This window comes from Oncorhynchus mykiss, chromosome 2 (genome assembly GCF_013265735.2).
Source record: "Oncorhynchus mykiss isolate Arlee chromosome 2, USDA_OmykA_1.1, whole genome shotgun sequence".
In the NCBI taxonomy this organism is placed as follows: domain Eukaryota; kingdom Metazoa; phylum Chordata; class Actinopteri; order Salmoniformes; family Salmonidae; genus Oncorhynchus; species Oncorhynchus mykiss.
The window spans coordinates 34,849,420-34,859,134 of record NC_048566.1 but is presented as its reverse complement, the minus strand read 5'-3'; positions in this window follow the sequence as shown (position 1 = coordinate 34,859,134).

Here is a 9,715-nt window from a genome sequence, read left to right as displayed (position 1 = left end):
ATGAAGGTATTTGGTTAATCTTAGCACACTGATTGAAGGTGGCACTGGATACACAACTGGATACACAGCTCAAAAGCATGGACTCATGCAGTTTAATTCCTATTTACCTGTGACAATTGTCGCCATTCTAGTTCAGTTGACAGGGGACAGGGGGGATAAAATATGGGGGGGGGGATAAGGAGGGGATAATATATATTTCTGCCAATATTACTGTAAATATAAAAAAATCTTCCCCCACAATATTTGGACATTTCTTTCTCATCAAGAAAAGCCATGATTCATAGACTACGTGTAATGGATGTGAAACGGCTAGCTTAGTTAGCGGTGGTGCGCGCTAAATAGCGTTTCAATCGGTGACGTCACTTGCTCTGAGACCTTGAAGTAGTGGTTCCCCTTGCTCTGCAAGAGCCGCTGCTTTTGTGGAGTGATGGGTAATGATGCTTCGTGGGTGACTGTTGTTGATGTGTGCAGAGGGTCCCTGGTTCGCGCCCGGGTATGGGCGAGGGGACGGTGTAAAGTTACACTGTTACATACGCTGTACTGATGACAGCCTTCACTTGAGATAATGTTTCCCAGTGTGTAGAACCCGGGTGCCTGCTTTTCACTCTCCATAGCATCCTGTGGTGTGCGAGTGTGTGTGCCTGGCCGTGCCGTCCTCTCTGTACAGTACCATAGCCTAGCCCTACGGACAGCAGCAGTTGTCAAGACAAACAGAATTGGTAGTCGCTGCGCTGCACCGGGGCTGGGGTTGCTGGGGAGTCCCTGAGGAGGCTCTACTGATCTGAATGTTATTGTTTTAAAATTAACTTTTTTTGGGCCGTACGGCGGGGCAGGGGTTAACCTCCTGGTGGCCAGGGCTTCATAACTATTCTTTGTAACTGGAAGTTTCTGGGCTGGAGCAGGTTAAAGGGTTGGAGGGCGTACAAAAGAACCAAACCCGGTTGGTCAGGATGTGGGCGCTCACCGTGCTACAAGAGACCCGGGCTGCTAGCACCTCTGGGACCCAGGGATATTATCAACAATGGGTAGCAGTGGGTAGCAGGCCACAAAGCTGTGCGTGTGTGTGTGTGTTTGGGGGTATTTGTTTGTACAGTATGTGTGCATAGAGGGGCTAGACTGGGCTGAGTAAGGAAAAAAAGTATTCCTGATTAGCTAAGTGACTGAGCTGAGCGAAGCACTCTGCGGCCCAGGGGTCTATTGCCCTCATGTTTGGTCAATTGTGGCTGTCCCCTGTCACTTTGGTTTATGTAGGACAGGCAAGTGTCACTAATGATGTTGACAGGAAAGGTGAATCATGGTGGAGTGGGATACCAATCAAAACGGAGCTTGAACACATTTGGTAATGGCGCCGGAGGAGATGGCTGCTGTTTTACTGTCCCCTAACCAATTGTGCTATTGTGTGTGCTTTTTCAAATTATTTGTAACTTATTTTGTACATAATGACCGAAAAGAGCTTCTAGATATCAGGACAGCGATTACTCACCCCGTACTGGAAGAATCCTTTTTTCTTTAACGAGTCAGATACAAAGGATTTACTCCAGATGACTGAGGCCCTTATCCCCATCATTCGCAGGAGAAAGAGACGGAGATATCGGGGACGTAGGTCTGGGTGCCTTGTAAGGATCCGATGGCGAGTGGGTAATCTGCCTTTACCTTCGATCCTATTAGCCAACGTACAATCACTGGATAGTAAAATAGACAAACTACGAACATGTATATCCTACCAACGGGACATTAAAAACTGTAATATCTTATGTTTCACCAAGTCGTGGCTGAACGAAGACATGAATAACATACAGCTGGGGGGTTTTACAATTTGTCGGCGGGATAGAACAGCAGCCTCTGGTAAGACAAGGGGTGGCGGTCTATGTATATTTGTAAACAACAGCTGGTGCACAAAATCTAAGGAAGTCTCAAGGTTTTGCTTGCCTGAGGTGGAGTATCTCATGATAAGCTGTAGACTACACTATTTACCAAGACAGGTTTCATCTATATTCTTCGTAGGTGTTTATTTACCACCACAAACCGATGCTGGCACTAAGACCACACTCAATGAGCTGTATACGCCCATAAGCAAACAGGAAGACGCTCATCCAGAGGCGGCGCTCCTAGTGGCTGGGGACTTTAATGCAGGGAACTTAAAACTTAAATCAGTTTTACCTCATTTCTACCAGCATGCTAAATGTGCAACCAGAGGTAAAAAAAACTCTCCACATACAGAGATGCGTACAAAGCTCTCTGTCGCCCTCGATTTGGCAAATCTGACCATAATTCTATCCTCCTAACTCCTGCTTACAAGCAAAAACTAAAGCAGGAAGCACCAGTAACTCGGTCAATAAAAAAGTGCTCAGATGAAGCAAATGTTAAGCTACATGACTGTTTTTCTAGCACACATTGGAATATATTCCGGGATTCTTCCGATGGTATTTAGGAGTACACCACATCAGTCACTTGCTTCATCAATAAGTGCATCGATGACGTCGTCCCCACAGTGACTGTATGTACATACCCCAACCAGAAGCCATGGTTATAGGAAACATCTGCACCGAGCTGCACCGAGCTAAAGGGTAGAGCTGCCTCTTTCAAGGAGCGGGACTCTAACCCAGAAGCTCACAAGAAATCCTGCTATGCCCTCCGACGAACCATCAAACAGCAACGCATCAATACAGGACTAAAATTGAATCGTACTACACTGGCTCTGATGCTCGTCGGATGTGGCAGGGCTTGCAAACTATTAAAAACTACAAATTGAAGCACAGCCGCGAGCTGCCCAGTGACACAAGCCTACCAGACAAGCTAAATTACTTGTATGCTCACTTCGAGGCAAGTAACACTGAAACATGCATGAGAGCATCAGCTGTTATGGATGACTGTGTGATCACTCCGTAGCTGATGTCAGTAAGACCTTTAAACAGGTCAACATTCACAAGGCAGCAGGGCCAGACGGATTACCAGGACGTGTACTGCGAGCATGCGCTGACCAACACGCAAGTGTCTTCACTGACATTTTCAACCTGTACCTGACTGAGTCTGTAATACAAACATGTTTCAAGCAAACCACCATAGTTCCTGTGCCCAAGAACACTAAGGTAACCTGCCTAAATGACTACCGACCCATGTCACCATGCCACTCACGTTTGTAGATATGAAGTGCTTTGAAAGGCTGGTCATGGCTCATATCGACACCATTATCCCTGAAACCCTAGACCCACTCCAATTTGCATACTGCCCCAACAGATCCACAGATTATGCAATCTCTAATGCACTCCACACTGCTCTTTCCCACCGGGACAAAAGGAACACCTATTTGAGAATGCTATTCATTGTCTACAGCTTAGCGTTCAACACCATAATGCCATCAAAGCTCATCACTAAGCTAAGGACCTTGGGACTAAACAGCTTCATCTGCAACAGGTTCCTGGACTTCCTGATGGGCCACCCCCAGGTGGTAAGGGTAGGTAATAAAACATACGCCACGCTGATCCTCAACACGGGGACCCTCAGGGGTGTGCTCAGTCCCCTCCTGTACTCCCTGTTCACTCATGACTGCATGGCCAGGCACGACTCCAACACCATCATTAAGTTTGCCAGTGACACAATAGTGCTAGGCCTGATCACCGACAACGATGAGAGCCTATAGGGATGAGGTCAGAGACCTGGCTGTGTGGTGCCTTGACAACAACCTCTCCCTCAACGTGATCAAGACAAAAGAGATGATTGTGAACTACAGGAAAAGGAGGACCCAGCACGACCCATTTTCATCAACTGGGCTGTAGTGGAGCAGGTTGAGAGCTTCAAATTCCTTGGTGTCCACATCACCAACAAACTATCATGGTCCAAACACACCAAGACAGTTGTGAAGAGGGCACGACAGAGCCTATTCCCCCTCACGAGCCTGGAAAGATTTGGCATGGGTTCTTAGATCCTCAAAAGGTTCGACAGCTGCACAATCGAGAGCATCCTGCCTGCCTGATTGCATCACTGCCTACAGCCCAGTACATCACTGGGGCCAAGCTTCCTGCCACCCAGGACCTCTATACCAGGCAGTGTCAGAGGAAGGCCCTAAAAATTGTCAAAGACTCCAGCCACCCTAGTCATAGACTGCTTTCTCTGCTACCGCATGGCAAGCGCTACTGGAGTGTGAAGTCTATGTCCAAAAGACTTCTTAACAGCTTCTACCCCCTAGCCATAAGACTCCTGAACTTCTAATCAAATGGCTAACCATACTATTTGCATTGCCCCCCCTCCCCCCTCTTTTGTGCTGCTGCTACTCTCTGTTTATTATCAATGTTTTGTCACTTTAACTCTACCTACATGTACTTATTACCTCAATTACCTCACTAACCAGTGCACCCGCACATTGACTCTGTACCGGTACCCTGTATATAGCCTCGCTACTGTTATTTTACTGCTGCTGTTTAATTATTTGTTACTGTTATATTTAATTTTTTACATAACACTTATTTTTTCTTAACTGCATTGTTGGTTAAGGGCATTAAGTAGGCATTTCACTGTAAGTTCTACACCTGTTGTATTCGGCGCATGTGACAAATCAAATTAGATTTGATCAGGTGGAAATAATGTACTGCATTACGTATACATTAAACATTTTCATGAATATGTTGTTTCTTTCACAAGATTCGTTTGGATTTAGATGAGTAGACTTCTGCTGCAGTGGCACTAAGACATGAATCACAAGTCATGAATCGTATGTGCTTGACATGGAGTCCCTCACAATTCACTGTTGATTGGGAGAAAATGAAGTAAGAATTCCTCCAAATTCAGAGTTCTCTTTAAGTAGGCCTGACTTAGTGTGTGTGCGTGTGTGTGTGTGTGTGTGCATGAGACTGGAGGATGAGGACAGCATGAAGTATTGCAGTGACAGGGGGGAGCTAGTTGGATGTCCCAGGGTAGGGGTTATTGTGTTATATTTGGCACTTCATGTAAGGATCTCCAATCCAAACACTGAAGGCCCTTCATAGGCCATTACAAATGTGATTGACATGGAATCCAACCACTCGGAGGCCTGCCGATCAAAGACGAAACGTTATGCCAAGGTCTGGTCACGGAGGGGGGCAATTCAAGCAGTTGATTATTTATTACTTTCAAATAGTCTGCGTTCTATTGATTTGGGACTATAGGCTATAACCGATGTCACACTATAGTTGTTGGTGACCTTATTATCTTGCTGAAGGTTGATACAAATGAAAATAAATATGTTTTATTGTCACCTACTGTATACTGGGTAGGTGCAGTGAAATGGGTTGTTTCCAAGGTGAGCCATAGTAGCACTGCGCCCCTGGAGCAAATTAGTTTTAAGTGCCTTGCTCAAGGGCACATTGGCAGATTTCCCCTCTTTGTCGGCTCAGGTATTCGAACCAGCGATTTTTCATTTACTGGCCCAACGCTATTATTAATACACTGCTTAGTAATCACCTGATGTTGCGTTATCTTTCTGGAAGTACACCAAGTTTGTTTTACTGGGTTAAATCAACTCGCACTCACCTAGAGCTGGGGGATATGGACAAAAATCCATATTGCCTGAATTGATGAATTAACGATAAATAGATAGAAGTTTATAACATTAATGTTCAACACATTTTGTTTTCTTATCCTTAGTCTGATGGTTGTGGCATCACTTGTCCCATTAACAGTCACTCATATTAGCAAACTTATTTCATTTCACATTTCTCTAGTATAAGCTACTTATCGTAATGAACTATATCAGCAAATTGCCTGCAATAAGTGATTGGTATGGTCGGTGGCAATCATTTTCGGTTTATTGTCCCAACTCTACTCTCACCTCAGTCCACACACCCGTTTGACCTGAAGTCATATGATGCACATTGCAACACATTATTAACACGTGTTCATTTGACTACAGTGTAATGTCTGATCTTAACCCACTACCATTCAAACCAAACCTACAGAGATTCTTCCCTGAAAAATACAGACCTGACCATATTATTATTATTATTTCCATTGACTGTCTCTGTTCCGTTTTGCATATTAGTGTGCCATTATCTACTTATCACTTGATATTCAAAAAATCTGCAAAGCCCTATTTGAGACCTGTGGATGTGCAGGCCTCAGCGTTTCTGCACTTGGTGGGAAAGGTTCTCTGTGGCATTTGTTCTCATCATTAAAGGAGTTCCCTCCTGAATAGGGCCTGCCAAACTATGTGATGTCCTGCTGAGTCGCAGGATGAGGACATGGCTTGCAACGAAGCCTAGCAGTTCATACTTCCTACTAGTGACACCCAGCATCAATCTTAACCCGCTACAGCCCCTCAAATAAAAAAAAAGGGTGCTAGCAAAAAATCAAACAATGGCTAGATTATAACTTCTTCTGTGTGTTTCTTTAACAGTTGATCTAGTTCCTCCATGGGCTCTGACAGGAAGAAGTGTAAAAGCACACGTTAACGACTGGAGTTATTACACACAACGTCCATTACTCTTTTTCTCTCTTTCTCATTCCTCTTACCCTCCTGTTCGGTTTATGGTGGAACCACCGATTGAATTCTGTTCCGGAGAGTTGGGAAATTAAGTTTGAAATCCAGTCCAGTAATATCCTCATTGAGCTTTAAAACCAAAATTGTACTCTCACTAGTTTGAACCATCTGTCCTCTCACACTAGTTGATAGCTTGTTGACGTTACAGAGGTGTCGAGTATTGGCAGGCAGTTTTTTTTAAGAGGTGAGAGGGTTCACCCTGTCTCCTAGGCTTTGGGAGTTCCTCAAGGCAAGGCTTGCTGATTTTGATGGTTAGGCCGCAGCTTCGTGGACGTTTCATTTGAGGTGTTTGAGGACCGATCATGGCATTCTCTTCACAGACACATACTGTACACACCTTCACACACACTTTCTACACGGTGTGTTTGTTCAGGTGGCGTCTCTCGACCCATTGGGTTTAATGGCTCTCTGTTTCGATAGAATTCACAAGTTTATTAAACACTGAAAGAGCCATACACTACCTTCAAGATGTCAAGTTAGAATGAACTCTCGAAATAGAACGAATGGAGAGCTAGCCCAGTGAGAATCCGCTCATCGTACGCATGACTATATTTAGCAGGCAAAAATGTGCCTCTCTCCATTTTCAAAACCCAACTTTGTTATCAACTTTAATTAGAGTTGAATTAGTCGTTTGTGTTATCATTTATCGTGTAATCATAGCACAATTGCACATCAGGGCTACCACATGGGTTTTTAATGGGTATTGAGTAACTTTCACTGCTTTTAATGAAAAGTATATGTTACTATAGATAGCCTGTATGGGGGCTTTGTGGTCCAGACTTAGCAATGGTTCCTCTACTCCCATGTAGATGAAGCCAAAGCATTTGAGGGGTGCCACTGCCAAAGAGCACAGAGAAATGGGTGGTCCGGAAACAGCTCGGAGATCCAGTGAAACTTAACAAGCGTGTTTCTTTGGATGTTAAAATGAAGTGTAATCGTAATATTAATGTAGCAAGTATCACAACACAGCAGAGGAATGTAAACTGCAGCACAGGGACATGGCTGGATGGTCAACAGATCTAGACTAATGCTTTCATATCCTCGTTGTCATAATATCGTAATGTTGGTTTGCTTGATTCTTGGTTTGCTATCTTTTCTAAAGACTGGCAATGAGTGTTGTCAGTCGTTTTAAAAATGAAGGTTGCTAATACTTTTTAAAAAATTATATTCAATTATGCAATTAATTCCATTCATTCATTCAATTTCTTCATTTTTTTTATTCAATGAATTCAAAGTGTGTGCAAGCGGAGTGCAAGTGATGACATGCATGTACAGTAGCTATTTGTGCAAAACGCCCAGGCTGTGAAGTGGCACTATGATCGACCGAATATGGGCGACCCAGACCAAATTCACATAGAAACATGAGTTATAGATATATCATTCTACTTGAAAGCAAGTCAAAGAAGAGGTAGATATTTCCGTGTTTTGTTTTTGTGTCTTTTACTTTGGGTTTTGTACACCAGCTTCCAACAGCTGAAAAAACAATATTTTGGGTTGTGGATAATATATTTCACAGCGGTTTAGACGGTTCAATGATCCCCTACACTATACTAGGTGTCTGGTTAGACTGTAAACTCTCCTTCCAGACCCATATCAAACATCTCCAATCCAAAGTTAAATCTAGAATTGGCTTCCTATTTCGCAACAAAGCATCCTTCACTCATGCTGCCAAACATACCCTTGTAAAACTGACCATCCTACCAATCCTCGACTTTGGCGATGTCATTTACAAAATAGCCTCCAATACCCTACTCAACAAATTGGATGCAGTCTATCACAGTGCAATCCGTTTTGTCACCAAAGCCCCATATACTACCCACCATTGCGACCTGTACGCTCTCGTTGGCTGGCCCTCGCTTCATACTCGTCGCCAAACCCACTGGCTCCATGTCATCTACAAGACCCTGCTAGGTAAAGTCCCCCCTTATCTCAGCTCGCTGGTCACCATAGCATCTCCCACCTGTAGCACACGTTCCAGCAGGTATATCTCTCTAGTCACCCCCAAAACCAATTCTTTCTTTGGCCGCCTCTCCTTCCAGTTCTCTGCTGCCAATGACTGGAACGAACTGCAAAAATCTCTGAAACTGGAAACACTTATCTCCCTCACTAGCTTTAAGCACCAACTGTCAGAGCAGCTCACAGATTACTGCACCTGTACATAGCCCACCTATAATTTAGCCCAAACAACTACCTCTTTCCCTACTGTATTTAATTTTTTTATTTATTTTGCTCCTTTGCACCCCATTATTTGTATTTTTACTTTGCACTTTCTTCCGTTGCAAATGTACCATTCCAGTGTTTTACTTGCTATATTGTATTTACTTTGCCACCATGGCCTTTTTTTGCCTTTACCTCCCTTCTCACCTCATTTGCTCACATCGTATATAGACTTGTTTATACTGTATTATTGACTGTATGTTTGTTTTACTCCATGTGTAACTCTGTGTTGTTGTATCTGTCGAACTGCTTTGCTTTATCTTGGCCAGGTCGCAATTGTAAATGAGAACTTGTTCTCAACTTGCCTACCTGGTTAAATAAAGGTGAAGTAAATAAAAATAAATAATATCTTATTTTGTCACATAAACTGAAATTAGGCAAACTATTAGTTTTAGCAACCAAGAAATGGGGGAGCGATTTCTACATAGTGCACCTTTAAACCTGTACAGTATAGGAAGTAACGTACTCTTTGCACTTTGCAATTGCCCCTCGTGGTCATTGACAGATTAAAAGCAGGTTGCATTAGAAATGCAGATAAGTCCAACATTTGCTCCTTCACCACAACATATACTGTTATGCACAATGTATGCTATACTGTTCTATAGCCATAGTCATCGAGTACGTTTACATGTACACTAATAATTTTATTTTAAACTGATTAACTGATCATGGCAGTAGGCCGAGTATGGCATTAGTCATGTAAAAACCTTACTCTGCTTGTCTTAATCGGCGTACTGTCACAAGTATACGCTGATTAAAACACCCATTTTTGTTGTTGTTGTTGTTGCAATCTTTCGAATGATTAGGACATGTAAACACCTTAAATCGCAGTTCCAGTGGTGTATTTGATATGCGCATGTGCTAGCACCAGCCAAGCGTGCCTCTTTAGCGCGAGTGAAGTGTATTCAGAACAACTGAAAGTATGCATCTTAGAAGTAGTTTCACATACAAACTTTATATGTCCCAACTCAGAATCAAATAGGCTTC